At 36.8% G+C, this 23534-nt stretch overlaps 1 pseudogene; it reads left to right on the top strand.

Moving 5' to 3' along the window:
• Positions 1-19675: 19675 nt before the first annotated feature.
• On the top strand, positions 19676-20046 carry LOC111824971 (annotated as a pseudogene).
• Positions 20047-23534: the final 3488 nt, after the last annotated feature.

Raw genomic sequence — 23534 nt, 5'->3', positions numbered from 1 at the left:
AGGAAACTGTACACTATTGAAATATATTAATCCATTCTTTATTGTTTTTTTCCATAAAATGATGATACTGGTTAGAAACAAAATTGACATGGCATTAAAATAAATTTTCACACCTAAGTCTAAGAATCATAAACCAGTCCCAAGTATTTTAATTGATGGTGAAGTTCTACAAATGTATAAATATCTAGACTTCATTTTGTGTTATAATTTTCAAAACTTAACTTAAAATATTTTATTCATATCTTTGCTTTTTTATATAATATCTCTTTGACAAAAGACATTTTGGAAGGTTGCATTTTATAGAATACTAGAGGCCCAGTGCATAAAATTCATGCACTTGGGAGCAGGGGGGAGACCCTCAGCCTAGCCTGCACCCTCTTGTAGTCCAGGAGCCCTCAGGGGATAACTGACTGCTGGCTTAGGCCCGCTCCCCAGGCCTAAGCCGGCAGTCGGACATCCTTAGCACTGCCACTGAGGTGGGAGAGGCTCCAGGCACTGCCACTGCGCTCACCAGCCATGAGCCAGGCTTCTGGCTGATCAGTGCTCCCCCAGTGAGAGTGCACTGACCACCAGGGGACAGCTCCTGCGTTGAGCATCTGCCCTGTGATGTTCAGTGCACATCATAGTGACCGGTCATTCTGCTGTTTGGTTGATCTGCATATTAGCCTTTTATTCTATAAGATGAGAGACAAAATGACACTATAAACAAACCATTAGGCTTTCCATTACTTCCACTGCAAAAAAAATCCAGAATTTTACCTATTATCAACACCCAAGAAAAGTATTTTTGCTTTTTGGACAGAGTTAAATAACCAGTCAAAGTAGGCCAAGTATAAGGCTTCAACAACTAGAAAAGACTGGATAACATTGCTGAACATATTTTGAGACACCCAAGAGCCTTTGAAGAAGCACAGTGGAATTGCTGGGTCATATAATTTAATTAGTTTTTGAGGATCTTTCACATTGTTTTCCATGGTCATATGATTTTATAATCCCACCAACAGTGCACAAGTGTTCAATTTCTCCACATCCTTGCCAACACTTGTCTTTTTTCTGGATTTCCCCCCTTATTTTAGTTTTAGTTTTTGTTTTTTAATAGTAGTCACCCCATTGGGGTGTCTCCTTCATTCTTGAAAGATTATTCTATTGGGTACAGAATTCTAAGTTGGCATTTACTTTCATAGTTTATACTCTCTTAGAATAGTTTTATTCTACTCTCTTTAACCTTATATGGTTTCTGAAATAAATGTTTTCTATAATTGTTGTACTTGTTCCTTTATAAGTAAGGTGTTTTTTCCCCTCTGGGATAGTTTCAACATTTTCTTTTTGCCTTTGGTGTTTGCTATCTGAACATGATGTTACTACTTTTACATTTTTTTAAAAAATACATATTTTATGGTATTCATTAAGCTTCCTCGATGTGTGCTTTTGTATCTGTTAGGAAATTTTTCAGCAATTACTACAAATATTTATTCTGCTCCTTTCTCTCTAGTATTCCCATTCCATTCACACCTTTTGCAATCATATCACAGTTCTTAGATATCCTGTTTCAGTTTGCTTACTCTCTTTCTTCTTTTCAGGAACTTGCAATGACATATCTTTAAGTTCACTTACTCTTTCCTTGGTTATGTCTAATCTATTGACAAGTCCATCAAAGGCAATCTCAATTTGATTATAATTTTCCAGCATATCTTGTTATAGTTTTCATCTTTCTGCTTATATCATCCATCTGCTTGTACACATCGTCTACATATTACAACAATGGCTTAACATATTAGTCATAGTTATTTTAAATTTATATCTGGTAATTCCAGAATATGTGCCATAGGTGAATCTGGTCTTGATATGTGTGTTGTCTCTTCAGATTGGACTTCTAGGATTTTTGGTGATTTTTTTGTTGCAAGCTGGTGATGACATGATGTATGTGGTAATAGGAACATTAAAGTATTCCTACCAGTTTCTGGCTCCAATATATCTATTCCAAGTAAGCTGATCTTGGATGTAATTCTCAGTCTTCACCTGACTGTCTAAGTGTCCAGATGGTAGTTTGTCCTTGACCTCAATTCTCTGATAGTTCTAATAAAAATCATTGATTTTTCAGCTTGTTAAACATTTTTCTTATTGTTAAATTTAAAAATGATGACTTCCAACCCTGGCTAGTGTGGCTTAGTAAGTTGAGCATCGTCCCATGCATGGAAAGGTTACCAGTTAGATTCCTGGTTCAAGGCACATGCCCAGGTTGCCACTTTAGTCCCCAGTCAGGATACATACAGGAGGCAACCAATCGATGTTTCTCTCTCACATCAATATTTTTCTCTCTCTCTCTCCCTCTCTCTTTCTCTCTCTCTAAAATCAATAAAACATAAAAAATGATTACTTTCACACTATTTACATATTAGATCTGAAACAAGAAGTCCTAAGTATTATTTTTAATACTATGTTTTAATTCTTATGGCAGAGAACTAATCTTTCTACACATACACTTCATAATTTTTTATTTTAAAATTTTCTAGAATATAAAAATAATATACCAAATAATTGTATTCCTATTTTATCTGGATTATATAAAATAAACATGGAGTGCTTCTATCTATTCAACCAATTAGCATTTTCACTTCACCCCAATCAGAGAGAGTTATTAATTTCTGTTTGTGTCTATCTTTTCTGAAAAGGTATACAATTGCACACACATACATTTTAAACAAAACTTCAACCATGTTTTATATATTGTTCTCTTATTTTAAGACACTTAGCTCCATACACAGGGAAATTCAGAAGACTGAAAGTATTAAGATTAAGGTACATTTAATTGTGTAATAACTCTAGAGCAGCTTTTCTTACTTTTATAATCGATATCATCGGTAAAAGTTATTTGTTGAGCATATACTGCATGCTAGGCACTCTAGTAGGTATGGTGATAATGAGGTTGGCTGGGGGAAGCAAAAACCATACATATGTTAATATTGTACTAGCAATTAAAGGGAGCATGGTAATAAAAATCAAAAAACTAGCACAAATTAATAATTGTTCTAAGTTCACAGGAGGAAAAAAATTGGTATCTTACATAACAGAAATGTTCTCACTTGGTTAGGATCTAGTGTAGGATGATTTGGGAATAAGAGACATATGATGTGGGGAAGAAATTTTGAACCAAGTAAATAATAATTTTAAAAAATAACCTACACCTAAGCACACTGTGCTTGTTCTGTTCTAGGAACTTCACATGTATTAACACATTTAATACTTATCAATCCTATGAGATAAATACTCATTATCTCCATTATAGCTCTGAGGAGAATGAAGCTTAGAGAGAGAACTAATTTGCCCATATTCATGTAGGCTTTGAAGCAAAACAGTCTCTAGAGTCAGTGTTTTTAACACTCTGCTAAATCCCACAGGTGGGTGTCTGTATACCATTTAGGGAGGAAGAAAAGTTAGAGCTACATTTGCAGGCTTCTGAATGCCAAACTAAGTATTTTGAATTTTTTTTTCCTAAGCAATGAAGTGTCAATGAAGACTCAACTAGAGTAATAGCTTGTGCAAAAGAGTGTTTTAAGATAATTAATATAATAGCCAGATATAGAATGGACTGAATTTTTAAAAGATAAAAAGGAGAGTAATTATTGAGAAATCTGGTTCAATACCTAAGTAGCAAAGGGGCGAATGCCTATTTCAGGGTAATAGGAAGAAATAACAAAATCTAAGAAACAGCATCACAGTCCTATTATTCCCTTAATTCTATCAGAAACACTATTATCACACCAAAAGAAAAAAATGCCTCTCATCCATTCCTAGTTTTAGATCTCTCACACAAAAGTTCTTACCTCTTAGTCTAGCCAAATAAAAGAATTGTTTTGCGTATATTACAGTCATGGGCAGATGGAGAAAATTCCAATTGCCATTCAGAGTAATTACCAATATTCAGTATTTCCTAAACTGTGTTTTATAATATAAAATTGTAAATGGTATATATTTGAAAAGTTGAAAAATAAAGATATTTATGAGGGTCAAAGTTAATATGTTATTTTACTATATATTATCTTTTGTGAAAGAACCATTCTCAAAGAGGTAAGCAGGAAAAATCTTTTAACTGATGCAGCATGAATCAGGAGAAACTTATTAAAGAATAAGCACCTGAGAAAATGAAAGAATACAAAAATAAAAACAAGATCTGAAAAACAGGTATTTTCAGTCAGAGAGCAGAACACTCACTATAATAATAAGAAAGGCATCCTAATGGAAAAAGGAGAGCACATAAACACCTCTAGTACACACACACCGATAATAATTGTTTTTAGAAACTGGGAGATGGGTTCCAATTTCCATAACTTAATAAAAAGACACTTTAGATGCAAAAGAGCCCTAGAAAAGATTAGAGACTGAATGACCTAAAATAATGCTTTAGAATTGCCCTTTTTTTTGTCAAAATCTCATATTATTCAATGTAATCATATATACAAAAAGTAATTTAGCAACAAATTAATTTCTAGATGCCTGAATATAACAGAGAAGGACATGTGCAAATAAACTCAGCAGGTAGTTAATAGCTGGCTTCTCCCAAGAACTGATTGTCATCTTTACATCTGAAAAAAAAAATCAGAGTACTGTCTTTGGGGATATTTCCAACATACTTATGCTGCTGATTTACCCTACTAGTTAATGGACATCAATATCCTGGCACCAAAATAGAAGTACTGGAAAGAGATTGAAATGAGCTCAAAGGAAACATTTCACTTTAAGATAAATACCATGAAAATATAGTTGATTGCAGTTTCCTGGGCATAAATTGTCATGTGTACACACTTCATTAAATGTGAGTTTAATATAAAAAAATATTCTTGGTACTCCATAAATGTATTTATTCTCCCTAACTGCTGTAGCAGCACAGCTTAGATGATTAGTTAAATAATAACAATAATAATTAAGAAAAACATGATGGTGCCATAGAAATGGGGCCAAGAGCTATTGAGGGTGGCATAATGACCAAGATTGCCTTAGATAAAATACATTTTTTACTTGAAAAACTTTATATTCAAAAGCTATGTTAAAGTAAAAAAAAAAAGGATATTTTTACCATTGTCCTATTTTTCAAGGACTTATTATATGACCTCACTTTAAAATATGGAATGTTATGATTCTATCAATGAGTGGTTATCCCATATAATAAAAGCCTAATATGCTAAGTGTCTGGTCATCTGGTTGGCCGTTCAACCAATCAAAGCATAATCCTATCTAATAAAAGTATAATATGCAAATTGACCATCACTTCGACACACAAGATGGCCGCCCCATGTGGACACAAGATGGCCAGCAGGGGAGGGCAGTTGTGGGCGATTAGGCTTGCAAGTGAAGACAGTTAGGGGCGACCAGGCCAGCAGGGGAGGGCAGTTAGGTGCAATCAGGCTGGCAGGGGAGCAGTTAGGCATCAATCAGGCGGGCAGGGGAGTGGTTAGGGGGTGATCAGGCTGTCAGGCAGAAGCAATTAGGGGTAATCAGGCAGGCAAGCAGGTGAGCAGTTGGGAGCCAGCAGTCCTGGATTGTGAGAGGAATGCCCGACTGCCCATTTAGGGGTCGCAGATTGGAGAGGGTGCAGGCTGGGCTGAGGGACACACACGCCCATGCACGAATTTCATGCACGGGGCCTCTAGTATGCTAATGTTATGCTAAGGCCACTCAACTGCTCGCTATGACATACACTGACCACCAGGGGGCAGACAGTCAACCAGTTGACCAGTCGCTATGAGTGCACTGACCACCAGGGGGCAGATGCTCCGATTGGTAGGTATGGTCAATCACGACTGATCAAGATGGGTTGGACAGGCCCTGGTGCCCTCCCGCGGTCCCTCCCCAGCTGGCCAACCTCCGATGTCCCTCCTCTGTCCCGATTGTGCACTGGTGGGGTCCCTCAGCCTGGCCTGCACCCTCTTGCAATCTGGGACCTCTTGGGGGAAGTTGGAGAGCCGGTTTCAGCCCAATCCTACAGGCATGAATTCGTGTACCAGGCCTCTAGTTAAGAAATAAAATATCTTCTCTCACTGAGTCACTTTTTGCTAAAGCCCAGTTGGCATTCTCTCCCATTGTGTTTAATTAGCTCATCTGGCTATCAAAATGCTAGACCTGATTGCCACTCATCACATGTCATAAAAAAAGTCCCAGATCCATGATGAACATGGTTTCTAGTATCCTGAGAAGGATCTTGGAAAAGTTAGCTCTCTTGACTAAGACTTGTCAATTATTTTGATCATACTTGACAAATTTAAGAAGCTCTTGGCTCCTACATTGCCATGCACTGACCAGCATTTCCAGGTTCCCCGCTGACCAGATTGTCAAATGCGATGAACTGAGTATTTCACAATATTCAAGCACTGACCAGGACAAAGTAGCCCATAATCAAGTTATTTTCAATATGTTGGCTTTTGTGTCCCAAAGTGCCTAGCAGCTTGTGGTATACATGGTAATGATGCTTTTAAAGACACTGTCAAATTCAAATTCAACAAATATTGAGAGACCAGAATCTGTATGTAAGGTACTATGCTAGTTCCTGACATTACTTATTTAACTTAATCCTTACAAAAATTTCCAAATGTGTTGCCATTATCTTCATTTTACAGTTGCAAACACTGAGGCTTACAGACACAAAAATTGGAAAAATTAAATTTCAAATCCCAATCCTATGGTCCTGTACTTAAAGAGAATCGTGTGTGCACGCACATGTGTGTACATGTGTATGTGTGTGTAGTTATTATGTATGTACCATTATTGAACACTTACTATTGAGCAGACATTGTGCTTTATGAGTTATGTGTGGGTATGTGTGTGTTTATGTTTGTGTGTGTTGCAAAGTATTACCTAGTAATCAAAGCAGAGATCTAATAACTGACCCAGAGTGACTAAGCTCTTGGGTAGTAGAACCAGGAATCAAACTCAGGTTTGATTTTAGAGCCCACACTCTCGGTCACTTGATCGCACTGCCTGCAGACAGTGTGCCTGTGTCCCTCTTAAATGTTTATTTCACTTCCATCCCTGGACCATAGCTCCAAACCATTATGAAGTTACTTGAAACTTATACAATGAAATGTGGGATAGTAGTTGAATATTTCCTATTACCATCTTTTGAAGCCCCCTTGTTCCTGACAGATTATCAAGATGATAATGTGGAAAAAATATTCCTTGTTTGGTCTATGCTTTTGTTCTGTAAATGGGTTAATATGTTTGCTTATATGATAATGTGACTATTCTGTTTACAGCGGGGTAGGTACTCTTGGTCTAAGCTCTGTACTAGAAATTGTGAAGACCTTATGATTATTTTGCCCTTGGCTGTGATCCCTTTATATTTTTAAATATAAGGGGTACAGGGGAGCTTACATAAAGTGCTGTCCTACACCAAATCTGATCTTTCAACTAACACCTAGAAGAAATAGCCTGCAGAAATATTACTCTGTTTAAAAGCAGATTCCTTTCAGCACAGTCTCTTGGATGAATATATATATATATATATATATATATATATATATATATGCTTTTGCTCTCACCGATATACTCAGTTTCAGCTATAATCTACCTTTAAATACCACATTTTCCCTTTGAAAAAAACATTTCACTTTTGAAAACTTAGCTAATTCTCCAAAACAAAATTTATCAATCTCCCCTGTGTTTTTAGTAGCAACAATGAAAAGAGACAATTTCTTAAATGGGGAATTGACAAGTGACAGTGATTAATGACAGTTTTGTTTATTGGTTTGGCTGTAGGCCAACTATAAAGCAGTGCTTTCCTGGACCCCTTGTTGGTAAAATTGCAGCAAAAAAACAGGTGCAAAAACATTGCACATCATGTAGTAGAAAAGGGCTTACTTCCAAGAAAGTCTATCCACATGAGTTTATATATTTTGTACCCACTGAAGGAGAAATGTGGATCAAATCTGTTCCAACACAGTTGGAAGCTCTATTTACTTTTTTGGTCTACATATTGTTAAAAAAAAATCAGACAAGATACATGTAAAATGCTTGTTCTGGTTTCTATTTTGTAATTATTTTAAATTTTTGATGGCTCCTCACTTTTTTCATTCTTCCTTCAGGCTATTTTTATGCTTAATAGGAAATATACAAACAATCAAAGCAAAGAGAATTTCTCAAACAGCAAATTTTCTTTCTTTGCCTGCTGCAGAAAACAGTCGTTTCTATCCTTGAAAAACTTTCATTTTGATCAGGAAAACTAAACTTTCAGCAGAGACTGCTGTCTTCCCTAACTAGACACCAGCTCCTGCAGTTCCATTAGCATCCCACTTGCTTCAATTACACCATGTATTTTTCTTTCTAGCATCTCATCACTTAGATCCCAGATTTGTAATATTTATGCATTGAATGTTCTCATTAAAGTTATTGACTGTGATGCCCCCATAGGAGAGAAAGCAAAGTCAACCTAGGTACTCACAGTCTACAGGCACAGATAAAAGGAGGTACAAGACAAGGAAAACATAGTGACTCATTTTTACTGAGGGAGAAATAAAGTAGAAAACTTCTTGTGAAAAGAAAGCTCATAATATTCAAGTACTCAAAGAAGTATATCGGATAAATAAAATTATTTTGTAAGCCAACGTAGGCTTATAAAAGAAAGGAAACAAACATAATTTAAAAATTATTTTATTTGATATTGGACATCCTGGGGCCTTGAATGTTCCCCAACATTTTCTAAAAACCATTCAGGTGCTCTAAAATGTTATGTGAACTTCTCCTGGCATACTCTCTGGATTTGGATATTATTAAAGTATTTATTCCTATCAATTAAATGAATATGTCTCCAATGGAACCAGTACCTAGACTCAGGTTTGCAACCCCCTACTGTACACTGACATTGTGAGAAAGAAATAAAGTTATATTAGCAATAACTTTAATATGTTGAAACTTTGCTTTGATTTTAAAGTCTTTTACCCTGAAGGCATCTGAGCAGCACAAAATTGAACAGGGAATCTGAAGCAGAACCATAATCCATCACCACCTGTTAAAAATGTAGTTCAGTCAAACATATCTACACCATCAATCCAGCACTTCATTGTCAAAATTATCCCATAGTCAAACTTTAGCTTAGTGGTGTCTACCTTCAGGAAGTTCAACCTATTAGGGATATTTGAAAGGGTGGGAGCATTTAAAATTCCCTAGTAAAATTACGAATTGTCTCAACAAAAATACTGTGGCATATCTGCTGAAAAGCACTGCCTGAATGTAGCCCTTTCTCTATGGGGGAAAAATAAATTAGAATAGAAATATCCTACATGAGCCAATATCAACTCTAGTTCATGGGCATGCCAGGGTATCACCAATTATCTCAAAAGAACTAATGACATTTGTTTATAAATTCTCAAAGTGGAATTTTAGGACCTTCTATTTAAACAGAAAATGCACATTGCATTTTATAGTGAGATGGTCTTGAGAACAAGCTAGATAAAACACTGACACTTCAGTTGAAGCGTCTGTATCATATGCCCTATCGAAATCTAGTACTGAGGGCAAAAACAAGGAAATTGGAAGTCATTCACAGCTGATACAAGATTGAATGGGTGGACTAAATGAACAGACAAACATTTTGTTCAATGAAAAGTGCTACAGAAGATGTCAAAAGGAATCAGAAATATTCCTGTCTTTATGTAGCTCTATATTGAATTGTGGGGAAAATAAGTAACAATTTCTCAAACAGTGATAAAATAAGTACCTTTAGAAATACAGAAACCAATGCTATTGAATATTTTTCTTGAGAATTCTGAGCGTCCTCCAGGTGGTAACATGATAGGTAACTGCCACCAAGAAAATGGCTAAGTAAAAATGTAGATGAGCTCCACCAGCATGGCTCAGTGGTTGAGCATCCACCTATGTACCAGGAGGTCATGATTTGATTCCCAGTCAGGGCACATGCCAGGGTTGTGGTCTCGATCCCCAGTGGAGGGCATGCAGGAAGCAGCCGATCAATGATTCTCTCTCCCTCTCCCTTCCTCTCTGAAATCAATAAAAATATATTTTTAAATATGTAGACAAGTGATGGTTGTGACTTGCTGTTGAATTAGTCGCTCAGGGTAAGACTTTGTAGTAACTTTATAACATTTTCTATCCGTGAATCAAAGAGCTAGAAATATGTAGTGAGATCAAAGAAGTTATGGAAATATGAACACTGGTTTTCTTCTTTAAAGATTTTAAATTGTATTGTTATTTCTATTTTACCTTAGGAATTTATTGGGGAATATTTTCATTCATTCATTCATTCATTCATTCATTCATACATGCATCCATCACTAAATAAGTTTCTGCTATGCAATTCCTATGGGCGAAACTCTGTGTTTGAAGATTTGGGAGAAAACAAAGATACATAAGACCAAAAAAAAAAAAGTATTCTCTAAGAGTTTACAACTTCCAGTTCCTCTTTGACAAAATAAATAATAAAACCCTCTGCAAAGATGTTGATCTGACAGCACAGGCATTCTTGATGATGTATTAGACTGGGTTACTGCCATAGTGCAACATAAACCTAGAAATGCCATTTAAATAGAGCATAATAAATGTTCAATTTGCCTTGTCCCATTCTGTCCTAAGTGCTCGTATGAGACCACAAATTAGTCTAAAATAGCCTGTTCATCTCTCCATTTGCCAAAAAGAGCGGTGACACTGAGTTTGCATTGTCTCAGAAAAAATGTTCATAATTTACCATTTTTATGCTGATCCTAAGGCTTCAAATAGGCATTCCAATCTAAAGTAATGACAAAAAAGTAACACTGCAATATTAGAATGACTGACACTTTTATGGTATCTTCATCAGACACATTTAGTAAAATACTTTCTATATGTCTTCTTTTACTTCTGTGTTATTATTCTGTCAATCATCAGTTGAATACAAACTTTAAAATATGGTGAAATTCTCTGTCCCTACCTCTCTTTCTTTCTACACATATCTATGTATATGCCTACACATGCCACATAGTATATGTTTATGTTTAGGTAGGTAGGGATAGATTAGATAGATAGATAGATAGATAGATAGATAGATAGATAGATAGATGATAGATAGATAGATGATAGATATTGTGTCATCTAATTGAAAGCAAGAAGAAAGGAGGAAAGGAGGAAGGAGGGGAGGAAGGAAGAAGGAAAGAAGAAAGGAAGGAGAAATTTATATTATATTCAGATATGTAGGCCCAACATTGCATAACCTTACGTTAGGTAACTTCACTCCTAAGAAAAGACAGCCATGATCACTTTTTAATGTTCTTAAGCCATGGATACGATTTCCAAGGACCTATGTTCCAAATTGTGAATTACTTAGGCCTTTGGATTTTCTTCCTTCTTCTTGCTGTTTGTCTCTGGATGACTTAATAGATCAACACATGAATCAAAAAACATGAATAAATCTTAGAGATGAAATGAAAATAGTTAAATTCATTTTGAGCATAACACTGGCCAGAGCTTTGGTGAGTGAATTTTTTTTAACTAACTACTGTCTTGTTTTATTTGGGTTTGCTTAATGTTTAACACAGCCCAAAAGAAACACACCAAAAAGGAGCCCTTTCACGCTCTCCTTCTTTTTGAAATCAGATTTCCTGAAAAACTGCCTCCACCCCCTAGTACTTGTCAGGGATTCTCTGACAGGCTGCTTGCAACTCAATCATTCCATGGAAATTCCTTTCTCAACTGCCATCCATAGGCTTTTCTCTGTCAAATCCAATGGCCTCTGTTCAGTTGTTCACTTCTCTCCTTGTTTTATTCTGTTGCATTTTCTATTCTAGGCCATTGTCTTCTAAGCACTCTAGGCAAAAAAAAAAAGAAAAAGAAAAAAAGCACGCTACCATTAAAAAATGAATTAAAAAAAAACTAAACTAAAATATAGGGCTTTGGCTTAGTGGGTAGTAAGAAAACACATGGCAAACTGGAAGGCTACAGGCCTTGTTATGTCATGGCCAAAAGCTGAAAGTGTCATCTGCAATAATTTGGAAAGCAGATTACATGTCTTAAAGAGAATATAATCTGGGGGTTTAGAGATACAAACAGAATGTTGCAGTGTGTTCAATGTACTTCACTGCTTTTAGCAAGGTACTGTAGGAAAGAGATGAGCCCAGTCGAAATGTGACAGATTTGCATGCAGAGATGGGAGTATATTATGGGAGCATGCAAGAAAGAGCTTCAGGTTAACTGAAGGGGAGTATTTATTTAGAGAGTGTCTCAGGGGAGGTTTTCTTGATTATTCAAGAGCCGAGCAACTGTTATTTTGAAGTGAGGGAGGCAGCCATAAGGACACCTTTTATGAAAAAAGAGGTCCAGAATGATGTAATAGTAAGGGCAACGTCCTCACAGTGAGAGACTGCTTGTGTTTTGGAAAATTTCAGCTGGAGTGGAGCGAATGAATTGGCCTAGCACTTAAGCTGGAAGAGGGCTCCTATTTTTGAAATTCTAAATTGGGCAGAAGGTAGATCTTAAACTGGGGATAAAAACAGGTCTTAGTCTTTCTGAGACTACCTTTCCAGAGGATATATATCTTGAAATTTCTAGATATGCTAAAAGTTAGATTCAAAAGGGCGACCATTCTTTCTTCCTTTCAGGAAATTATGAGAAATCACAGATCTGTTGTCAGAGGCCACATTGAAAATATATAATTCAAGGAGGTTTTATTTTTAAAAAGTCTGTCTATAAAGATATAGATTTAGGCACGTGATGAAGTTACCCAAGACGTAGTAGTATTTTCTATGACCAACCCTGCCCCAAAGGTGCAAAAGTGGAAAGGGATTACTGGAAACCAGAAGAACAGTATCACATAAATTAAGAAACATTGAGATGAACAGTAAACTTTTATGTAAGAATAGGGATACAACCTTGTGGATCACGGGTAGGGAAATAAATATTTTGACTTCACTATCCTGTCCCCACTCCTTCTAAATATCCTACAAGGGTGGTCCTTTGGCAAAACTCAAGAGCAAGTCAAATGGTGTGGGAATCATGATGCAATCTGGGATAATGAGCAGGACAGAGAAGAATTGAAAATTAATCGGAGGGGCAAATGAGAAATATCATACATAGTTCACTTTCTCCAACTACACAGTAGAATCTGTCCCAAGGTGATTTAAATCAGTGAAATTTCTATACATGATAGAGAAATAAGCTGTTATTTTCTTCCTGTCATTGATAGAGATAATATGCAAAGGCAGATATTCCCTAGGGAAGAAGAATGAGGTGGAGGTGGACAGAGATATTGGAAATGTTATTTCAAATAATCCCTCAATTCATAGGAGAAATTCTTATCAATGGGCCCAAATAAAGAACTTGGGAAGAGGAGTATCTCTACAGATCACACGCACAGGTATTAACAGAAAAATTAATAATTTCACCAAAACAAAAATGTCCAGGCACACTTATCACATTCATAATAGCTAAACTCATTTTTTTAAATTTTAGAGAATACTATAGTTAATGTTGAAAATATATTTGCTTCCTTCCTGACATGAGGATTCTGAGCCTGACCTTACAACATCCTTGATGGATTTGTGAATTGAAGCCCTAAATGAAAAGATGAGTCTGCTCAGTTCTTTCTAAAGGTCACCATGGTGAAGGTCATAGTAAACTTTAATTTGTAAATCCAAAGAAATCAGAAACACCCATGTAATATAAACCAATTTTTTTTAATTTTCTCATGTAATGTTAATCAATAAAGTTCACAGTTTAAAATATACACATATTTAAAAATCACAGAACATCTGTGTGCATGTTTTGCATAATTTAATAAACTTGTTGCCCCCAAATTTAATTTTTCCAGATGTTTCTGTAGTAAAAATATGTAACTTTTAAAAGATAAAATCTATAACAGAAAGTTAAAAACCTTGATTCTAATCTAGCAAAACCGAAAAACAAAAATAGAAAACGTAGTTTCCATTTTGAGCCCTGGTCCAATACAATAATGTTTTAAAGCAGTTCTTTTATATTTGGGGTGAGGAGAAGAGACCATTTCAGACTGGAGATGTGTTGGCATCTTGTGTAAACCAGAGAACATGTGTTTGACTCTTGTATGACCCGGACTAAATATGGCTCCCTTCTCAGCAGAGCCCAGCTGGCCTCTATGGACCCGATTGCCTGTATGTGCATGAACAGTGGTGCTACATAGCTCTCTGCAAGGATATAGTATCGTTAATGTCTCTGAGTCTCAGTTTCAGTATCTGAAGTGGTGAAGTGGTGCCAAGCCCAAAAGTCTTTAGCAAAACAATGCTCACGATAATGACTAGAATGCATTTATCTTAATGAATGTATATATACAATATATATTTATATATTATAATTAACATCAACTTTCTATATGTAAATAGAAACACAGATTGTATGCCCATAAAAAATGGAAACTTATAACACACACTGAGAACTGAAAGTGCATTATGGAAACTACATTTTTATAAAGGGAAGATTAGACATGCTGGCAAGTGGAACATAAAAGGCCAGTGCATTTTTTATCTTACACAGGCAATTTTAGGAATACACAGAAGGGATTTACAGAATTTGATGTATTAATAACATGTATTTTATTTCTGGGTCAAAACTGGGTTTATTCGTTTAGGATGGGCAGAAATATGCAAGAAAGAAAGAAAGGAAAGGAAAGCCAAGATTTAAGACAAGATTCTGAAATGAAAATATGCCCACAGACTGGAAACAATCTGGTCAGAGGGTAACAAAGTAACAGGTTTTTTTCTCCACACACTCCCCACCCCCAGAGAGGCACTGAAGCCCGGTAAGCAAACAAAAGGGCCATATTGTAGAGGTGATGCCTACAGCTGGGGAGACAAAAGCCTGCCCCAGCCAAAGCCAACCTTTTACAACAGCCTCGCTTGGAAAAGTTGTTTTTCTCTTTTTAGAAAAAGTGGCATGTTTGAATAAGTGACATATTCTTTAACATTTCTGATTTTAAACATTAACACATATACCTCAAAATAACAACCAACTTTCCCTTTTTTAAAAATAGAAACCCAGTTTCTCATAAATATCTGTTTGCGCTTTCATCTACATATGTGCTGCTATCTTTCCATAAACTCCATCACAGCGTCATTTCGTCTGTATTGGTAAGTGTAGAAAGGCTCTCAGATGGCTTAGAAGAAATAGAGCAAAATGAGTTTGGATTTTTTTCCAGTGGATTGTCACAATCTGTGCATGTTATTTCCCTTATCGTTATATCTGGGCAACATTCAGATTCCCTTTCCTCCTTTATCCACCTCCTATTAAACATAAACAGGGGGGGAAATTAAGCGGATATAATCACCCCTCAATTTTTTATAAACTTTGTACAATAGTTAAGAGACTGTAGTGTTTGAATAGCTGTTACTGGTTCGAATTTGGCAATTTGAACATTGAAGCAATTTATCTTCTGCTGTGCCCAGGAAAATCTTAATCAGAGATCCAAGAACAGATAGGCAGGGGAGAAATTTTCTGGCTAGGCAGTGTTTTCACATCCCTGAAGCTGATCTCTGTCATGATGATCTTTCAAAAGAACCTATATTTTAACCCAGCTGCCAATAGACAGCAAAAATAGGCATTAAAGCAGTTTGCTTGGAGATATGTGTTGAGTCATTTTTTTAAAAAATATGATTTTGCTGATTTTTTAATATATATATAGAGAGAGAAAGATCGATTGGCTGCCTCCCATAAGGACCCTGGCCAGGGATGGAATCCACAACCTGTGTATGTGCCCTGGTTGACTGGGGATTGAACCAGCCACTTTTTGGTGCATGGGAGGACCGCCAAGCATCTGAGCCAGGATGAGTTTCATTTTTTAAGAAAATTATATTTGACATAATACTTGTCTTAAAATATGATTACTTGCTATTAAAAACCAATTGTGACAAATGTGAATATCAAAATCATAATCTATAATTTCTTTCAAGTAGACCCAAGATTGTCTCCAAATTTCCAGGCTCCTTGGACTTTCTTTTATTGAATACTAGAGGCCTGATGCACAAAATTTGTGCAAGAGTAGGCCTTCTTTCCCCCGGCTGCCAACACTGGCTTCTCTCTGGCACCCAGGACCCGGGCTTCCCTAGCAGCCCAGCTTTGTCTGGAAGGTCGTCCGGAAGGACATCCAGTCTAATTAGCATATTATGCTTTTATTATTATAGATTTGTCTAATAAGAGGATGATACCTTGTATTTAAGTATTTTTTGCCTAACCTCTGACAATGTTATTAGAAGTATTTGAAATAATCAGATTTTAAAAATGTTTCTAATTCTCCTAGATTCAATTGATTTCTCCCTATTGTGTGTGCCTCTTAACCCTTTGCTCACATTTTCATGATAAACACTTTACAAAATGAATGTCAATTACCCATTTATACTGTTTTTTCTCTTATTAGCACTCCCTGTGGAGCGGAGTTCTTGTCTCCTTCCCCTCCGTACCTAAGTTTAAAACATGGTGCTGAAACATTTATATAATTCCATAAATTATCTATTATATGATAATCTAAAGTCCACAACTCTGATGTGCAGAATTTTTTTCACCATACTGAATTTAATTCCATTATAGACCTTCATTTCTGTTGAGAAGTGGGAAAATAACACCAGCATTTCAGCTTCAATTGCTGCCTCCCATAAGGACAGGGATAGAATCCACAACATGGGTATGTGCCCTGGTTGACTGGGGATTGAACCAGCCACTTTTTGGTGCATGGGAGGACCGCCAAGCATCTGAGCCAGGATGAGTTTCATCTCTGAAAACCAAAATAATATGGTTTTCCTTGGGGGAAATACTCAGCTTTTCAGGATTTCTCCTTCATCTTTCGTCAGATGACATCTGAGTTTAGAAGATGCTTTCACAATGGCTAGGCATTGGGAGAAATGTGAGAGAAACAGGGCAGATAGTCTAGAATGCTCCACGAAGTCATCCAGGATTCACATCCAGGTTTGGGGGGTTTTTCTTTCTTTTTTGTTTTTTATATTTTGTCTTCATAGGGTCAACACTAATTCACCAGTACTCCATCCATGTTCCAGATGGTAAGAAAGGAGAGTGAGAGGATTCTAAAGGGCATGCAATTTCCTATTTAAAAATATGACCTAGCCCTAACTGGTTTGGCTCAGTGGATAGAGCGTCAGCCTGCGGACTGAAGGGTCCCAGGTTCGATTCTGGTCAAGGGCATGTACCTTGGTTGTGGGCACATCCCCAGTGGGAGGTGTGCAGGAGGCAGCTGATCGATGTTTCTCTCTCATTGATGTTTCTAACTCTCTATCCTTCTCCCTTCCTCTCTGTAAAAAATCAATAAAAGATATTTTAAAAAGACCTAAAAGTTGTGTACATTATTCTCCTTATATCCAATTTAATTGACCTTCGTTTCATGGACCATACCAATGGAAGAGGTAAAACATATATATTGATAACTACAGTATATGGAAGAAAGAAATAATTTTCATAAAATGGGTGAAAATAATGCCTAAAATAGTTGAGTAGAGAGAATTAATTTATCTTGAAGAATTAAATAAAGCATTTTGGAATATGTCACCCATAAAATGAACTGAATGTGTTATAATCCAATGCTTTATTTAATTAATATTTCTTGAATCTTATCCATGTAAGTAATGGGAGATTGCCTAATATGAAACAAAAACAATTATAGTGTCTTCCTTAATGAGAGATACTAATTATTAATTTTGCTGTAATTTTATTACTTGACCAAAATGGAATATTAAGGTGAAACTTGGGAGTTTTTTGAGATAGTTTTTAAAGATTTCAGAGTTTCCATGGGTTATAAGTCACATTTAATATCAGGAATTAGGGTAGTAACAAAAAGGATCTTTTAGTGAAATTTATTTTTTTACCAGTAAAGGGAAAACTTATGTAGACACTTCCTAGGAGACCTAACTTTTTACTTCCTTGACCAGAGCTGCAAGAACATTTAGGAGAATAAGTATATGGAAAAGGAGGTATTTCTATAAGGAACCTTAATCAATAATGGCTAGACTGACCCCTCAGGTGGAGCACATTGGCACCCAAATGAAATCAAGGTTTGCATAATAAGTGAACAGAGGAAGAATGGTTTTATGGGTAAGCAAATAATGGATTCTATGTAGTCATCTAAATTGTGGTCTTTACGGTTTTAATTCTTGTGCAATTTCAAGGTTATTCCTATTTCCACCGCCTCCTCAAGCAACTCACTTCACAAATGATTCCATCTCTCTCCTTAATCAACAATATTCTCTTCATACTGTCTCTTCATTTTCAGATTATACACATAATATTGTGTCTCCCAAAATAAAAATCAATAAATCTCTCCTCATCCCAATGACTGATTCTAGCTACTTGGCAATTTCTTTCTTTTCTTCCATGGCCAAGTATTTCTAAAGTGTAATTCTTACTCATTGCTTCTGCTTTACTCCTCTTTCACTTTCTAACTCAAACCAATCTGACCTTTGCTCCCACAACTATTGCTAAAGTCAACAGTGCTCAATAGCCTTCATATTTCAAATTCAGAAAACAATGTTCTGTACTTCTGAAGCCTGAGCTCTGTTTGGCATTTGACTCTGTTTACTGCTACCTCTTGCTGGGTGATAGCTTTCTTTGGATCCTGAGAAAATACTCCTCACTGAGTTTTCTCATACCTCATTCATTTTAATGATTTATGTCTTCTACTTGCAAACCTACTCTGTTGATGTAAGGATACTAATATGATAAAAATTCTCCCCACTAAGGAACATATAGACATTCAAAGAAATGCCTTATATCATCACTATCCTATATATAAAAAGCCTGTGGTTGTGATGCCCTCACACAGTAACAACCAATCACCAGGAGGCTGCATGAACATAAGGCCGAGTGGGTGGGCGGGGCTGCATGCTGGGCGGGGACTTGACACTGTGTCTCCTCTGGTGCCGCTGGGGACTTGACCAGGAGGTGCATTGGGGGAGTCCCGTGGCGCCGGCCGTGGGGCAGGATTTGAGGGAGTCCCGCGCAGTGCCAGCAGGATCCTGGGTCTCGTACAATTTCGTGCACTGGGTCACTAGTGTTATAAATAAAACAAGATTGACTTTATTAAACCACTACATTACTCCATCAATGGTTGTAAATTTTAAGTGAACATAGGAATCACCAGGAAATAAATTGACAGAAATATGAAAGACCAAGCTGCTACAGAGATACCTTATTTCATCACAAAGAGGAAGGGTGGTGAATGTCTAGCATGGGCCATATAAGGCCTACGAAATCATTTGGTCTGGCCCTGCCAAGGCATTAGGAGTGAGTGAATTAAATGTTTGACCAAGTATAGCTGGCTAATTTGTAAGTTGATAATTTTGTATGACTTGCAAATGATGTTATAAATATCCAAATGGCCCTTGGCAGAAATAAGGTTCCCCATCCCTGACATAGAGAAATGCTGAAAAAATATATATAATTTAGAAAGTTGTTAAATATGAATCAAGCATAAAAATAAAAGAAAGGTACCAGCAACAACAACAACAAAACCCCTCAAAAACAGAATAATAACTTCAAAGTGACTCAATTGTGGCTCAAGGGTATTTCATTCATTCTTGAGGACTAAAATCTAACACCACTGTATAGAAAGATGTGGAAAGCTTAAAGAAGGTCACCTGGGCAGGGCTCAGGTCCTTGAAGTACTGCCCTTAAATAAGACAGACCACAAAAATGTGTGCTCTTTCTCTGCAAGGAGGCCAGCTTCTCCAGCGAGATGCAGATCTTTGTGAAGACCCTGAATTGGCAGGACCATCACCCGGGAGGTGGAACCACTGAGAATGTCACAATAAAATCCAAGACAAGGAGGGCATCCTGCCTGACCAGCAGCATCTGATCTGTGTGGGCAAACAGATGAAGGATGGCTGCAGTCTCTCAGATTACAGCATTCAAAGAATCCACCCTGTCCCTTGGGCTTCGTCTGAGGGGTGGCATCATTGAGCCCCCCTCTGCCAGCTCACTCAGAAGTACAACCACGACAAGATGATCTGCTGCAAGTGTTCCTCCCGCCTGCATCCCCGTGCTGTCAACTGCTACAAGAAGTTCAGCCACACCAACAACCTGTGCCCCAAGAAGAAAGTTAAATAAGGCCCCTCCATCACCTCCTTGGACCCACAGGGTGACCTTCCTACATGAGCCCCATAGACCTGGGGCCTCAAAAAAAGTTTCTTTCATTGATATGAGCTGTACAAAAACAAATTCTCTACAGTCTTGGAAAAGTGCTAAAACCAAACAAACAACAACAAAACTCGTTACAAACCTACGATAAAAGAAAAGAAAGACCACCATAAGAAATAGACTTTCTAAATCGATTCCATGCTCAAGTATGGAGTCTAAATATATACTATATACATGAGAACAGAGACGCATTCTAGTAAGTTAACATAAAACTGTTAGGATATAGAGAACCCGAGATCCCTGAGAGAAGCTAAGAAGCTAATATTTTCCCATCAGAATTTATACTTAACTTTGATAGAACCTCTGCCAAGCTCACAAGAAAAAAATTACAAATCTCAACCCCTCTTATAGTCAACATTTTAAATGTGATAGAAGAAATTTATCCCTTCAGCTCTTCATTCATTTAATAATCACTTGTCCACTATAAGCCAGGAATTCTTCAAGATGCTATACACATACAAAAGTTAATAGATATTGAAAGAATGAAGACATAAAGAAGAAAAATAAACTACAGACTAGGGCAAAAGTAGATTTATTGCTGTGTGTATGGGAAATAATAAAATAATTAATAAATAACAATACAAGAATAAACTCTCACACACAATTGTAAACCTACTTTTGCCCTACACTATATAGTAAAAAATAGTTAAAGCCATAAAATAGCAAAGTGAACTGTTTACTCCCTGAAATTAAAAGCTTAGTGAACATGTATTCACTTCAGAAATATACATACTAAAATTGCAACAATATAGAAATGATTAACCTAGTTTCTTTTGACAAGTGGCACTCAATTTGTGAGTATGTATATATTTAAAAGCCTAAGCAACCAAACAACAGAATAACTGAATGACTGAAAGACCGGTCACTATGATGTGCACTGACTACCAGGGATAGACACTCAACACACAGGATCAGGCTCCTTCCTGTCTGGATCGAGCCTACGGGGATTAGGTCTATCAGGATTGGGCCTGCTCGGATCGGGCTCCCACCTGTCTGGATCGGGCCTACATGGATCAGGCCAAAACTGGCTATCTGACATCCCCAGAGGGGTCCCGGATTGCAAGAGGGTGCAGGCCAGGCTGAGGGACCCCACCGGTGCACAAATCCATGCACTGGGCCTCTAGTTTCTATATAAATTTTAGCATCAATACCTAAACCTGAGAAAGTTACCACAGACTAATCTCACCATAATAAATATTGATGAAATAATCTTCAGTACTATATCATTGCCCTAGCTGGTTTGGCTCAATGGATAGTGCATTGGCCTGAGGACTGAAGGGTCCTAGGTTCAATTCCAGTCAAGGTCATGTACCTGATTGGGGCATATGTGGGAGGCAACCAATCCATGTATCTCTCTCACATAGATGTTTCTCTCTCTGTCTCTCCCCCTCCCTTCCACTCTCTCTAAAATTCAATGGGAAGATATTCTTCTGTGAGGATTAACAATGACAACAAATATATATAATCAAACAATTCTACTGCTAAATAAGAATATTTTAATATAAACAATTTAGGAATGCAAAGATGGCTTGACATATATTAGATATTCCATTAATATCACCATACAATTTATCTAATGAGAAAACACATAAGGATGTGTCTGGAGATGGTGAAAAGGCCTTATACAAAATTTTAAAGCCCATAACTGCTAAAAATCACTTAGTAAAATGGGAATATGTGGATACAATGAAATATTACTTATATCCACCAGAATGGCTAAAATAAAAAATAGAGCAAATGCCAAATCTTGGTGAAGATGTGAAATAATCAAAACTTTCTTACACTGTTGAAAAGAGTATAAATTAGTACAACTTTGGAAAAACAGTATGGCAATGTACCTGCTAAAGGTGAATATTTGCATAACCTAGGACCTACTAATTTCATTCTTAGAAATATTTATGACCAAAATGGTCTCCATATTTCCCTCAGATTTTGTCCCGATATTAGACAAGCTTCTCCCTTACTCTTTGACCCTGACCTTCCTTTCTGAGAGTAGTACCTTAGGATTAGGAACCCGCTATTATAAATTCTATCTCTGCACCTTTGAGATGTAAACTTTATAACCCAAGACTTTCTTTCTTGAAGACCTGGGAACCATCTCTTTGAAATATAACCAACAAGGAAGATAGAGCCTTTATCTCACTGTCTCTGTTGGAGGATAGAATCCTAACTTCAGTGGGTGCCTAGCTGCAAGTTGTAAAACTACCTCTTATTTGGAAGGTAGGTAATTGGCTATGGTCAGTCAGCAAACACAGGTGGCCTATAATCTCCCCACCCCAGCTTTTAATAACTCTTCAGACTCTTATTTTAGTTGGGTTGAGTTTAGATGGCATTCTGGTCTATTCTATTGCAATAACCTTGAGTAAGATCTTCCTTCACTTCCTTTGTCTGGTGCAATTTTTGCTTTGATGTTCTCTACAGAAATGCAAACATATGCACTGCAAAAAAAAAAAAGTACAGTAGGATGTTCATAGCAGCACTATTCAAAATTACCTCAAACAGCTGGAAACTAGCCAACTGCCCATCAAAAACTGAATGAATACGTAAGTCATGGTATATATTCACAATATGTTTCTATTCAACAGTGAGAAAAAAGAAAGCACTAAAACTACAGGCAAGAATATAGATCTGTTTTTACAAACATAATATCAAGTAAAAGAAGCCAGTCACAAAAGAGTGCATCTTGTTTGATTAAATTCATATCAATTACAAAAACAAGTGAAGCTTATCTATGCTTTTAGAAATCAGGGTAGTGATTACCCTTAGTGGAGGCAGTGACAAGAAGCGGTAAGAGGTTTCTGGTCATAGTCAAGAGGTATTATCAGCACCAAAAGGTACTAGTCACATCCTGTTTTTTATCAAGGTGCTGGTTACATGGGTGTGTTCAGTATGTGAAGATTCAGCTCACTGTAAAGTTGTAAAATATGCACTTTCCTTTATGGATATTACATGTAATGTTTCTAAAAGTAACCGAAGGATCTTGTTAAACAGATCTCAGTGTTAAAACTCTAGAGATTCTGATTTATAAAATCTGGGATGAGGCTAGGATGGCCACATTTGAATAAGCAAGAGGTCTTGGCACACTTTGAAAATTTACTGTTGTTCGGTGCTGTAAGGTAGTGAAATGCTAATTACAGATTCTGTCCAAGAACCAATAAGGAAAATAAAATAACAACATTTAAATGTGACAAAGAGAAATAAACTAGAATAAAACTCTACCAACTCTAGCATTTTGGGTACTATGCTAAACAGAGGGGTACAGTTTAGTAAGCAAAGTGAAAAGTTCTTCCTACTTCACCCTGATTTTAAGAAAGCATGCCATTTTGCATGATTATCCTCATCATTCATTACTTGGAGTGCTGGCAATACTATGGCAGTGGAGCAACAAGCTTTGTAAC

The sequence above is a fragment of the Myotis lucifugus genome, unplaced genomic scaffold (genome assembly GCF_000147115.1).
Source record: "Myotis lucifugus unplaced genomic scaffold, Myoluc2.0 scaffold_10, whole genome shotgun sequence".
Taxonomy (NCBI): Eukaryota; Metazoa; Chordata; class Mammalia; order Chiroptera; family Vespertilionidae; genus Myotis; species Myotis lucifugus.
The sequence above is the reverse complement of the archived record's forward strand: the minus strand, read 5'-3'. Positions and strand labels throughout refer to the sequence as shown.